Genomic DNA, 12,045 nt, shown 5'->3' with positions numbered 1-12,045 from the left:
CTTGGGTGCTCCACAATCTATTGGGATTGTTAGGCACTTAGGTTATTTCTAGTATGAGAAATGCTAAATGTGTCTCTGTAAAATGAGAAAATACCTGAGCCTTTAATTATTCTGTTCCCCCAGTTTCTCTGCTCTTCTCAGAAAAGTTCTATTATTCTTTCTCTGCCCATCTTCCCTGTTCAAAACTTGTACACAAGATGACCTAAGTATCCAGAGTTTAGCCAATTGATTTTGTGGGTTCTACATTCACCACTAGACTATAAACTTCTTGAGGGCAGAGATCATGTTTTTTTTACTCCTTTGTAAAAAAATCCAGCTCTTGATTGGTGGAGAGTTTGCAGGAGTGTTAGAACTTGAGAGTTCCTGCCTGATAAGGGAACAGGATTGCTCCTAAAGCCCACATTATTCAATCCCTCTCCACCTGTCTTTTTTTTATATCCACTTCATCAGAAGCTTCTTTCATCATCAAATGTTTGAGTTGGAATTATAGCCAAAATCATAAGAAATCAAGGAGTAATTCTCTAAAATTCATGATCGGGATACCTACAATGGTGATAGACTGCAAAAAAGTTGGTATGCAAATTGTAAACCATCCTCCTTTTCTGAGTTCAACAGGGTCTCTGGTGTGGAGCTTTAAGCTGGCAGCTCTTGTACTGACATCAGGCCAGAGGCCACCACCACCTAGTGGTGTGAATAGGAAGGATATTTGAAGAATCTGATGGAAGGTGGGGAGAGGGAAAAGATATTTATTGAGCAATTATTATATACTGCGTCCATGCAATGGACTTCATATGGTTTAACTCACTTAAGACTCATAGCTATCTTGCAGCATGGATGTTATTGCCAATTTGTAGACCAGGGAATTGAGGTTCAATGAAATTAAGGAATTTGTCCCAAATCTCTGAGCAGATTGGAGCCCAGATTTCATTCATTTACTAAACATTTGTTAGGTACCTCATATATTCCAAGATTACAGTTTGGTGGGAATGCTCAATAAGGTAACTGAAAATTGCAACACAATACCTTAAAGCCCATGATGAAGGCATGCACAGAGGGGCATGGGAACCAGGGAAGCATACATGTTCCAGGTAAGGAGGTCAAGGCAAAAAGGGCAGATGATGCCAGGTTAAATGTTGAAAGAGGAAGGAGATGACAAGCAATGACAAGAAGAAAGGGTGTTTTAAGCCTCAGGACAGGCAAGGACATGTAGGCATAAGGGAGTTTAAATATTTGAGGAATGGCAAATATGGCATGGCTCAAGTTTAGGTAATATTATGGGGTGGAGAGTAATGGGTGAACTGTCAAGAAGTCTAATCGCAAAGGGTGACTTTAGCCACATTAAGGACTTGGGTGCTTTTTTTTTTTTTTAATAGGAGTAGTATGGAGAACTAAAATTGTGGCTCAGTGGTGGAGGACTTGCTTGGCATGTGTGAGGCACTGGTTTCGATCCTCAGCACCACATAAAATAAAAAAAAAAATAAAGGTAGTGTGTCCAACTACAACTAAAAATATTTTTTAAAAAGGAAGTAGTGTGGAGCCAGGTGAGACAATGATGAAGTCTTTAGTGCATCAGTGGTAAAGCTGTTGAGGAAGGGCATTTTGAGACACTAAGGAAGTAGGATCTAGTATACTAATTGTTTTATCATGTAGCCCTAAAGATAGCCACTGAGAAACTTCAGCTTACATTAGAATTTCTCAAGGTTACCAAACTTGGGATGTACATTATAATCACCTAGAAGTTTGAAAACAATCCAGTATGGGGAAAAAAAAAAAAAACTTAATACTGAAGGACTTAGCCTACTTGATTGTAAGTCTTGTGAGCTAAAGTAATCAAGATAGTGTGGTATTGGTACAAGGATTAGCAGATTCATGGGACAGAATAGAGAGCCAGAAATAGACTGACACTTAACAGGTATCTGATTTTTTAAAATAAAAATTCTATATGCATTTATTTTATAATGGTAGTTTTGTACATTTTTGTCTTGGAATTGTTATTTTTTTTCATTTGATTAGTTTTCTATGTATCTATCATTTTCCTCAAATCTTTAAATATAAGAAACAAAATCAGATAGTTAATCAATTTCTTGTTTCAATTCTTTAGTGTTTACCACTCTTCCGCACATCTCCCCCTGCCCTGCCCTGTACCCTTGCAGTCCTGCTTTTTTTGGTATTGGCTGGGCAAATTTTTTCTTTCTTTAGCTCTTCTTCACTGATTAGGAGACTGAGACAGGAGAATCACAAGTTTGAGGCCAGCCTCGGCAGTTTATTGAGGCCCTAAGCAATGTAAAGAGACCCTGTCTCAAAATAAACAAACAGAAAGGACTAGGGTGTAGCTCAGTGGTAAAGTGCCCCTAGGTTCAATTTCCAGGACCAAAAAAACAAACAAACAAAAATGTTAATGGGAATGTAGAGCAACTGGAGCTCTCATATATCCTTAGTGAAAATGTAAACTGCATATAGATTTGAAACAAGATGTGGTGTTTTCTTATTTAACTAAGCATGCACCTACCCTATGACTCGGTAGCCATTCCTAGTAATTTATACAAGAGAAATGAAAACATGTTCGAACACAGGCTTGAACATAGAATATTCATGGCAGTTTTCTAATAGCCAAAACCTGGCTATTGCTTAGGTGTCCATCATTAAAAAGTAAAAAAGATAAACTGTGGTATATCTCTGCAATGGGATACTGCTCAGCAATAAAAATTAACAAACTATGGATGCATACAGCAACACAGATGAATCTCTTTTTTTTTTTTTTGAATCTCTTTTTTTTAAAAATTTAGTTTTCTAGCATTTCTAGCATCTATGGATACCCACTTTTCTTCTTCTTCTTTTTTTTTTTAAAGAGAGAGTGAGAGAGACAGAGAATTTTTTTAATATTTATTTTTTAGTTTTTGGCGTACACAACATCTTTGTTTGTATGTGGTGCTGAGGATCGAACCCGGGCCGCACACATGCCAGGCGAGCGCGATACTGCTTGAGCCATATCCCCAGCCCACAGATAAATCTCAAAATGCATTAAATAGGCTGGGCACAGTGGCCTATACCTGTAATCCCAGTGACTAGGCAGAAGGATCACAGTTCAAACCCACTTCAGCAGTTTAGCAAGATACTCATCAGCTTAGTGAGACCCTGTCTCAAAATATTAAATAAATAAATAAACAAATAAATAAAAGGTCTGTGGATGTAGTTCAGTGGTAAACCCCCTGGGTTTAATCCCTAGTATCCCCACCCAAGAAAAGTGATGAGTAGGGCTGGGGATGTGGCTCAAGCGGTAGCGCGCTCGCCTCGCATGCGTGCGGCCCGGGTTCGATCCTCAGCACCACATACCAACAAAGATGTTGTGTCCCCCGAGAACTAAAAAATAAATATTAAAAAAAAATTCTCTTAAAAAAAAAAAAAAAGAAAAGTGATGAGTACAAGAAGGCAGACATAAAAGTACATCTGTATTACTCCGTTTATATGAATTGTAGAAAAAATCAGAATGGTGGCTCCCTGCCTCCATCAGTTGGGATGGGTGAGAGTAATGATTCATATCACTTTTCCTTTCTTTTATTTTTTCCTTTTTTGGGTCGTGCTGGGGATTGAACCCAGTACCTTGCATGCAGGGACAAGCTTTCTACCTCTGAGCAATACCTCCAGCCCACAATCACTCCTTGATAAGAGTTTGAATATCGGGGCTGGGGATGTGGCTCAAGCAGTAGTGTGCTCGCCTGGCATGCATGTGGCCCGGGTTCGATCCTCAGCACCACATACAAAGATGTTGTGTCTGCTGAAAAACTAAAAAATAAATATTAAAATTCTCTCTCTCTTCTCTCTCTCTCTTTCTCTCTCTCTCTCTCTCTCTCTCTCTCTCAAAATAATAATAATAATAATAAGAGCTTGAATATCATACAACAACCACATTGTAGGGCAGATGGTCTGGCCCCAGAAGTCATAGTTTACCACCACACATTGCCTTGCTTAGGACATAGAGCCTCAAGTGTGAATGAGATCACAAAGAAAGAGTAGAGCATGCAGAGAGATAGGAGGAAGACTAAGAAAGAGGGGCTTTGAAAGCCAGCTGAAGGGCTTACTCAAGAATGACTAACATGGCAGCTAGATATGGTGGTGCATGCCTGTAATCCCAGACTCAGGAGGCTAAAGCAGGAAGATCACAAGTTCAAAGCTAACCTCAGCAACAAAGTGAGGCCTTAGGCAAGTTAGTGAGACCCTGACTCAAAATATAAAAGGAGCTGAGAGTGTAACTCAGTGGTAGAATGCCTTGTACTGGGGAAAAAGAAAGAAAGCCTGAATGGCTGGGACTGGGACTGTAGCTCAGTTTCTAACATGCTTAAGACCCTGGTTTCATCTTCAGGGTGCGATGCTCGAGTGCACACAAGAATAATGGTGTTGAAAATTGCTGAGATCTATGAGATAAGGAAAAAGGGACAACGCTTTGGAGGACATATGACATGGGCCAAAACTAGTTCATTGGACTGGTGGGGGAAGCAGCCAGCTGGCAATGTAATGAGGAGGTGAAGAAAAGAAGACAGTAGATGTGAAAAACATTCCCAAGAAGCTTGGCTGGCCCAGGGGAAGAGAGAAAGGCAAGACAGTAATTAGAGGGCTGGAAATTCCTTGCAGAGGCTCAATTCTGACCACAGCTGGCTCCATCCAGAGATGCTTGACTTTGCCCACCCACTAGGACTCATGTTTGTCCTTCTGGGAGTTGAAGGTCTGTTGGCCATAGTAAGCCTCTAACAGCCTGAGAGCTTCTTGTGGTGTCTTGAGATCAGCTGATTCCACTATTGCTCACATCCTGTCACCCTTGGCAGGCTGTAATGGGCATCCACCCTTCTCCATTAAGCCCAGTGCTTCCTCTTCCTAACCACTATTGCACTATTTCCCGCCCCGCTTCTTGCACAAAACCCTGAGCCAACCTCAGTTCATGTTGTCCCTGCTTCTCTTTGCTTGTCTGAAACCTGGTTCTTCCCTGTGGACACTCTTCCTTTGAAGAGATCTCACCTTTTGCCCAAGTACACAAGAGGTTTGGTAGTGGAATCACAGACAGTCTGCTCTGGGCCTATTGCTTATAGCCATTATAGCTTCACAGGGTCTCAGGGGGGAATGCATTTATTAGCAAGTAATAGAAGGTTCAATTAGAGTAGACTGAACAATAAAGATTTCTAGAGCAGGCCAAGGCTGATTCATCAAGGGTTTTCCACGTCTTCACACTGACACTCTGTCTTCAGTGACTACTAGGATCTCCCCTCATATCTTCAATGTGGTTGCAGCTGTTCCAGTCCTCACAAGTGGGCCTGGCACTGAAATTTCCCCTAAATCCTATGGGCTGGGTTTGAGTCACTGGCCAGGGGAATGGAAATACACTGATTGGCTAGACCAATCAGATTCCTCTCCTGAATAGGTGGGAGAGAAAATCTGTACAAAGTCAGGACTTTACCTCAAGGGAGAAGGGCTTGACTGCTGATTAAGCACCATCGGTGCTTGCCTCAGTGGTCATAAAATCCTCTTCCTTTAAGGTCCAGCTACACTGCTTAAGGGCTGACGCCAGACTAACTGGATTTATCCCAGCTGCCTTACTTTGGCCTTGGGCAAGTTGCCTGGCTTTCCATGCCACCATTTCCTTGTCTGCTAAATGAGGGCTACCAGCACTATCCAATAGAATTTTCTGTGATGATTGAAATGTCCCATGGCAGTGTATTATAGTAGCCACTAGCCTATGTGGCTATTGAGCATTTGAGATGTAGCTAGTGCATATGAGGACATACATTTTTAAGTTAAAATTAAATATTTACATGTGGTTAGTGCTACTGTAAAATGTATAGTGCTTCAACTTTTAGGCAGAAATTGAAGTAACACATAAAGCCCCATGTAACGTTAATTCTTATTTTTATGGCCATCTACTGAAGTCCTGGTGACTGGATCATTCTCCTCTCCTTGAAAACTTTGATAGGTCTTGCAAACCCAGATGGCTTTAATACTTACACAGTGACCTGTAGTCCAGCCAGCACCTAGGTTTCTTGCCCTCCTCTCTTCCACTGACTCACCTCCACGATGCCATAGCTACTCACTCCCACATTCTGTCCCCCGCCCTCCTCCAGAAGAGCAGGACTGAGACCTCATGCCTGGTCTCCAACCACAACATCCTAGCCACACACTTTTTCTATCTCTTGCCCCCAGGAAGCCTGCTCTTTATGTCTGTTGAAACTTCCAGCTCCTTGATTTCATTCTTGCCTTTCCCACTGGCCCCTCATTTCTTCTCTTTCTAACCAGTCTCTTCCGTAGGCTTCCCCTCAGCTCTTCAACCCAATGACCTCCTTTTGAATCAGTTTCAGACTTTCCTTTTCAGTGTGTCCTCCACACTGCAGGTAGGGCGATAGCTGTACTAAATGTCATCCTATTACTCAACTGCTAAATCCTCAACACTCCCCATTGCCAGCTACTACTTGTTCTCAGAAGGCACTAAGCTCCCACAGGTATCCATGCCTTTGCATGTCCTTGGCTTTCTTCCTGGTTTAACTTTTTCTTTGTTCTTTCTTCAAGATTCACTTCAGACTTTTATACTGTCGGTGGGATTGTAAATTAGTACAACCACTATGGAAATCAGCATGGAGGTTCCTCAAAAGACTAGGAATGGAATGGAATGATGCAGCCACATCAGTGTTTATAGCAGCTCAATTCACAATAGCTAAATTGTGGAATCAACCTAGATGCCCTTTAATAGATGAATGGCTAAAGAAACTGTGGTATATATACATGATGGAATATTACCCAGCATTAAAAGAGAATAAAATTATGGCATTTCCAGGTATATGGATGGAGTTGGAGAATATCATGCTAATCAAAGTAAGCCAATCTCAAAAAGCCAAAGCCCAAATGTTTTCTCTGATAAGTGGATGCTGATCCATAATGGGGAGGGGACATGGGAAGAATGGAGGAAATTTGATTGGGCAAAGCGGGGGAGAGGAGAGGAGATGGGATATGGGGCAGGAAAGAATGTAGAATGCAATGGACATGTTACCCTAGGTACATGTATGGCTGAACTATGGTGCGATACTGTGTTCAACCAGAGAAATGAAAAGTTGAGAGGCATTTGTGTACAATGAATCAAAATGCATTCTGATGTCATACATACCTAATTAGAATTTTTAAAAAATGAGGCTGGGCGCAGTGGTGTATGCTTATAATCCCAGGGGCTCCAGAGACTGAGGCAGGAGGATCACAAGTTCAAAAACAACCTCGGCAACTTATCGAGACTCTAAGCAACTTAGTTAAGATCCTGTCTCTAAATAAAATATATGAAAGGGCTGGGGATGTGGCTCAGTGATTATGTGCCTCTGGGTTCAATCCCTGGTATAAAAAAAAAGAAAGAAATTATGTAATTTTCAAGAAAATGAATAGAACTTGAGAACATTAAGCAAAATAAACCAAACTCAGAAAGTCAAAAGTTGTATGTTTTCTCTCATATGTGGGAGCTACAGAGGAAAAAGAAAAAGATGGAGGTGGATCTCACAAAAATAGAAGAGCAATCAGTAGAGTAGAAGAAAGGGAGGAGGAAAGGCAAAGGGAAATACTGGGGAATGATATTGACCAAATTATTTTGTTATTGTTCATATAATGTTTATGTACAAATATATAAAAACAAATCCCACCCTATTATGTATAATCATAATGCACCAGTAAAAAATACAGATAAAATGATCCAGTTCAGGCATTACTTCTTCCAGGAAGTCTTCCCTGGTCTCCCCCATACTCTGCCTAATTTAATGCCTCTACATGTACTTCCACGGCACCTTGTGCTTGTTGGAATTGCAGTCCTGATTATCCAGTAGTATCATTATCTGCTAACTACTTAACTTTGCCTCTCAGTTATAAGTTCCTAAAGACAGACACTCAACAAATGTTTGTTGAATTCACTGGATGTAGTACTAGAAGGATTGGTTTTGTTTGTATGATATCAGTTTTATTTTATTTTTTAAAAGTGGAATGGCTTTGAATGTATATATACTGAGAGGATAGAGCTACAATAATTAAAGAGCAAGAGATCAGAGGTTTGGCAGATCAAGAGATAACGAATAGAAGCCTGATGCAGTGGCCCATTCCTGTAATCCCAGAGATTCAGGAGGCTGAGGCAGTAGGATCACAAGTTCAAAACTAGCCTCAGCAACTTAGTGAGACCCCCATCTCAAAGTAAAAAATGAAAAGGGCTGGGGATGTGGCTCAGTGGTTAAGTGTCTCTAGGTTCAATCCTCAGTACAAAAAGAAAAAGGAAAAAAAAAAGAAAAAAGATAATAGAATAATTGCTTGGAGAGGCAGAAGGCAGAGCCCTTGAGCCCTGGTGGTAGAATATAACTCAGATAGAGAAAGGGATCCACTCCTTTGAGCCTGCGGGTGCTGATATATATGTCTATTTTAGGTGGCAGGCAGGAAAGTGGGGGAGTTTCCCACTAAAAGGCCCCTGTTTTCTCTAGTCTCAGTGGTGAATTGATATCAAGGTGGATGTAAATTTGGGCACAGTGGTGTAGACCTTGGAGATAGAGCTGATAAGGGGCCCTCAGCAACTTCCCATCTTCTGTGACCTCTTCCTGTAATCCCTTGATCCTCCACAGATGCCAGGCCACTACCCAGCGCTCCTGTATTGTCTGGTCTGTGAAATGTACTGAGCTCTAGCAATCAATGCATCAATAAGTTTAGTCCTTATAAAAGAAAGTTTGTGTAAAAAATTTAGCCCAGCTCCAGGAACATAGGACACACTCAGTAAATGGCAGCCCTGCTGTATTTACTAGCAAGGATACATGTTGTCTTTTCTAGCTGCCACATAGCTGTGTGTACAGTGTAGTGAGTCCCCATCCTCCTCCAGCTTATGTTCCCATTGAGGAAGAAAGATGTGCTCATAAAAACTATTAAAATGCAATGCAGAGCTGGGGTGTAGCTCCAAGGTAAAGCATCTGTCTAATATGGGTGAAGCCCTGGGTTCCATCCCCAGCGTCACAAAAATAAAAACAGTTGATTCCCCCCAAAAGAAACCCCCACAAAAATAAAAACAAAAAAGTAATGCATTAAAAGATGCTTTTTTAGAAAATTTAACCTTCACTAGAAAGTAGGTTTTACATTATGACCTAGAATTCAGGTACGTATAAAATCTGAAATAAGCTGGGTATGATGGCCCAGACCTGTAATCCCTGTGACTCAGGGAGGCTGAGGCAGTAGGATGGAAGTCAGCATGGGCAACTTAGAGAGACTCTGTCTGAAAATAAAAAGGATTTGAGATGTAGCTTACTGGTAGAGTGCCCCTGGGCTCAATGCCTAGTACTGCAAAAAATAACATAAAATCTGAAACAAAAGCCTTACTAAACAACACTGACTCTTTTTTTATGTGGTGTCTTTTGATATTTTATATTCTATTTATATTCTATTTTACTTCACTTTTAAAAATGATGCTTAACAATCCCAGAAAACCAAAGCCCGAAAGTTCTCTCTCTGATATGTGGATGGTATATGGTGATATTGAGATAGGGTCTTTACAGAGGTAATCAAGTTAAAATGAGGTCATTATGTGGGTCCTAATCCAATATGGCTAGTATCCTAATAAAAAGGGAAATTGGAGGCAGACTTGCATGTAAGAGAATACCAGGTGAACACGAAGGTGGCCATCTACAAGCCAAGGAGGAAAGCCTAGAATGGATTCTTTCTTCACAGCTCTCAGAGAGAACCAACCCTGACAATATCTTGATGTTGGACTTTTGTGCCTCCAGCACAGTGAGACAGATTTCTGTTAAAGCCACCCAGTTTGTGGTACACCCCTAGAAAACTAATACACTCACCAAATTGGTTTTGTGACTCACTATTGGGTTGCAAACTGTAGTTCACAGACCATAAAGTTCTCTTTTTCCTATGCTTTCTTTCATGCAATCTTTATAGTCACCTGATGGACGGCAGGGCCTGGTTGAGGATGAGGAAGGAGGTGCTCACGCTCAGAGTCAGAAGCTGAGCAAGTTGTGTGTGTGTGTCTCAGTGCTGACTTGTCATTAATGAAGGTCTCACTGACCCTGCAATTACACAAACTGAAGATGACTGCTTCCTGAAATTCTGTACCCTGGATGCATCACTGCAGTTGAGGCCCTGTTGAAGTAGCTGTAATTATTGTCCCCATTTGAGAGGTTGACACACAGTTACAAAGCTCTGAGGTGGTATCAGACCCAAGTCAAATTTGCCTTTAAATTTTGGGTTCCTTCCATGACACACTGTCCCCCACTCATGCAAAAGAAAAGAAAAATAGTAAATATTGTTTTCCTATCAGTACTTGCTCATCACCTTCCTACTCTCTAAAAGGAGCCAAAATTAGAGACTGCATTTATTCTTTCCCCTCTTCCTGCCCATCTTTAGGGACCTGGACCTCTTGAGACCCTCAGATGGCAAATCTCAACTTCAGCTACTGTCTGTGGATGTCTGCGGGCAAAGTAGGCATGTAAAGGCTATGTGTTGTGAGTACACATGTGCACACACCTCAATCCAAGCATTGCTTGCTAGACAATTCTCTGGATGGATTTCCTGCTCGCCTTCTTGACCTGTTGTCTCTCCTTTTTATTGCCTTGCAGACACAAGAAACACAAACATTCACACTTCCACTAAGGCTTTTTGTGGCAGTAATGTTTCCTCCAAATCAAGAGACCTTTATGTAGAATGTAGGCCCTTCTTTTTTCCTGGTTTATTCCAAGCCATAAAAATAATGCCTGGTGTTCACTATGTGTCGGGCATTGTTCTAAGCCTTCACATGTATCATTGCATTTCCTTCACACAATCTTATGGATTAAGACCCTTATTTGCTCCATTTAAAGGTAGTGAAAGTGAATCATAAACAGAAAATTGCCCAGGGTTGTGCAGTCAACAGTATTCACTGAACCCAAGCAGTTACTCTGCAGCTGACTCCTACTCTCTGCTAACTGGTTGGATTCAGGTGGCATGCAAGCAAAGATGTGCCTGTTCACATAGAGGTGAAGGGGAGGAATCAGCTCAGGCACCAGGGGGCAGCATAGGCCTAGCTTTGGCCCCTCAGCCCAGCCCTGTAGACCAGGAGGGAAGCAGAAAATTCCTCCCATCTCCTGCTGTGCCCTAGACACTAGGCGTTCCACATACCAGGGCTCTAAGTTTTAGGGTCTTAAAGGCTTCCTTGGGTCTCCTGTTCTTCTCCAGCTCCTTCCCCAGCAAAAAAAAAAAAAAAAAAAAAAAAATGCTGAACAAGCCACTAGTTATGACGACTCAGAAGCTGAGCAAGTTGTGTGTGTGTGTCTCAGTGCTAACTTGTGTGTGCCCGCCTGCACGTGTGAGGGTGTGTGGAGTTCTTGTGGCTGAGGAAGTTGTGCATGTGTGTGTTTGTTTCCGGGTGTGTCTCAGTGTTTGTACCAGAAATAGATAGGAACTTTGCCAAGGCTGCAGATTCCTATTCAAACTTGTCTCCTGGGAGCCTGCAGGCAGTCGGTACTGCTACCACTAGAATCTGAGAAGGGGTATCCAGTGAGGAGTAGCAAAGAAGGTCTTCAATATGAGGGACTCTTGGAGTCTTTCAGAATTCTGAGCTGAAGGCTCCCGTAAGCCACCTCCTCCCACTAGTGGTCACGCGACCTCTAAGGCGTTGCCAGCTAGAAGGGAGGTGAACCTTGGTGTTCCAGATGGCCTCAAGCTCCCCAGCTAGTTTTCAGGGTCCTCCACTGGAGGGAGCCCAGAGGGATTTGCTTTTTTGGAGAATGCCAGGGAGCCCAATCCCTCCGGGCCCCAAACTCTAGCCCTGAGAAAGTTTAGGTATGGAAGCCAGGCAGTTTGGGGTGGCATATTTCTGCTTGATATTATGTGATTTTTCTGAAGAAGCTGATTGTTTTTGAGGGGGATAGAGTAAGAGGGGATCAACCTCCCTTCCAGCCTGGTTCCAATACTGAGAGCCTCAGCCCTGCCCCACCTCCCTACTATGGGCTTCCCCACCCAGCAGAGGAGGCACACATGTTCACCCCACTTTCTTCCTCTTCCTCCTCCAGCCCACTTTCT

The sequence above is a fragment of the Spermophilus citellus genome (genome assembly GCF_964194105.1).
Source record: "Spermophilus citellus genome assembly, chromosome: 10".
Classification (NCBI taxonomy): Eukaryota; Metazoa; Chordata; class Mammalia; order Rodentia; family Sciuridae; genus Spermophilus; species Spermophilus citellus.
This window is presented reverse-complemented; position numbering follows the sequence as displayed.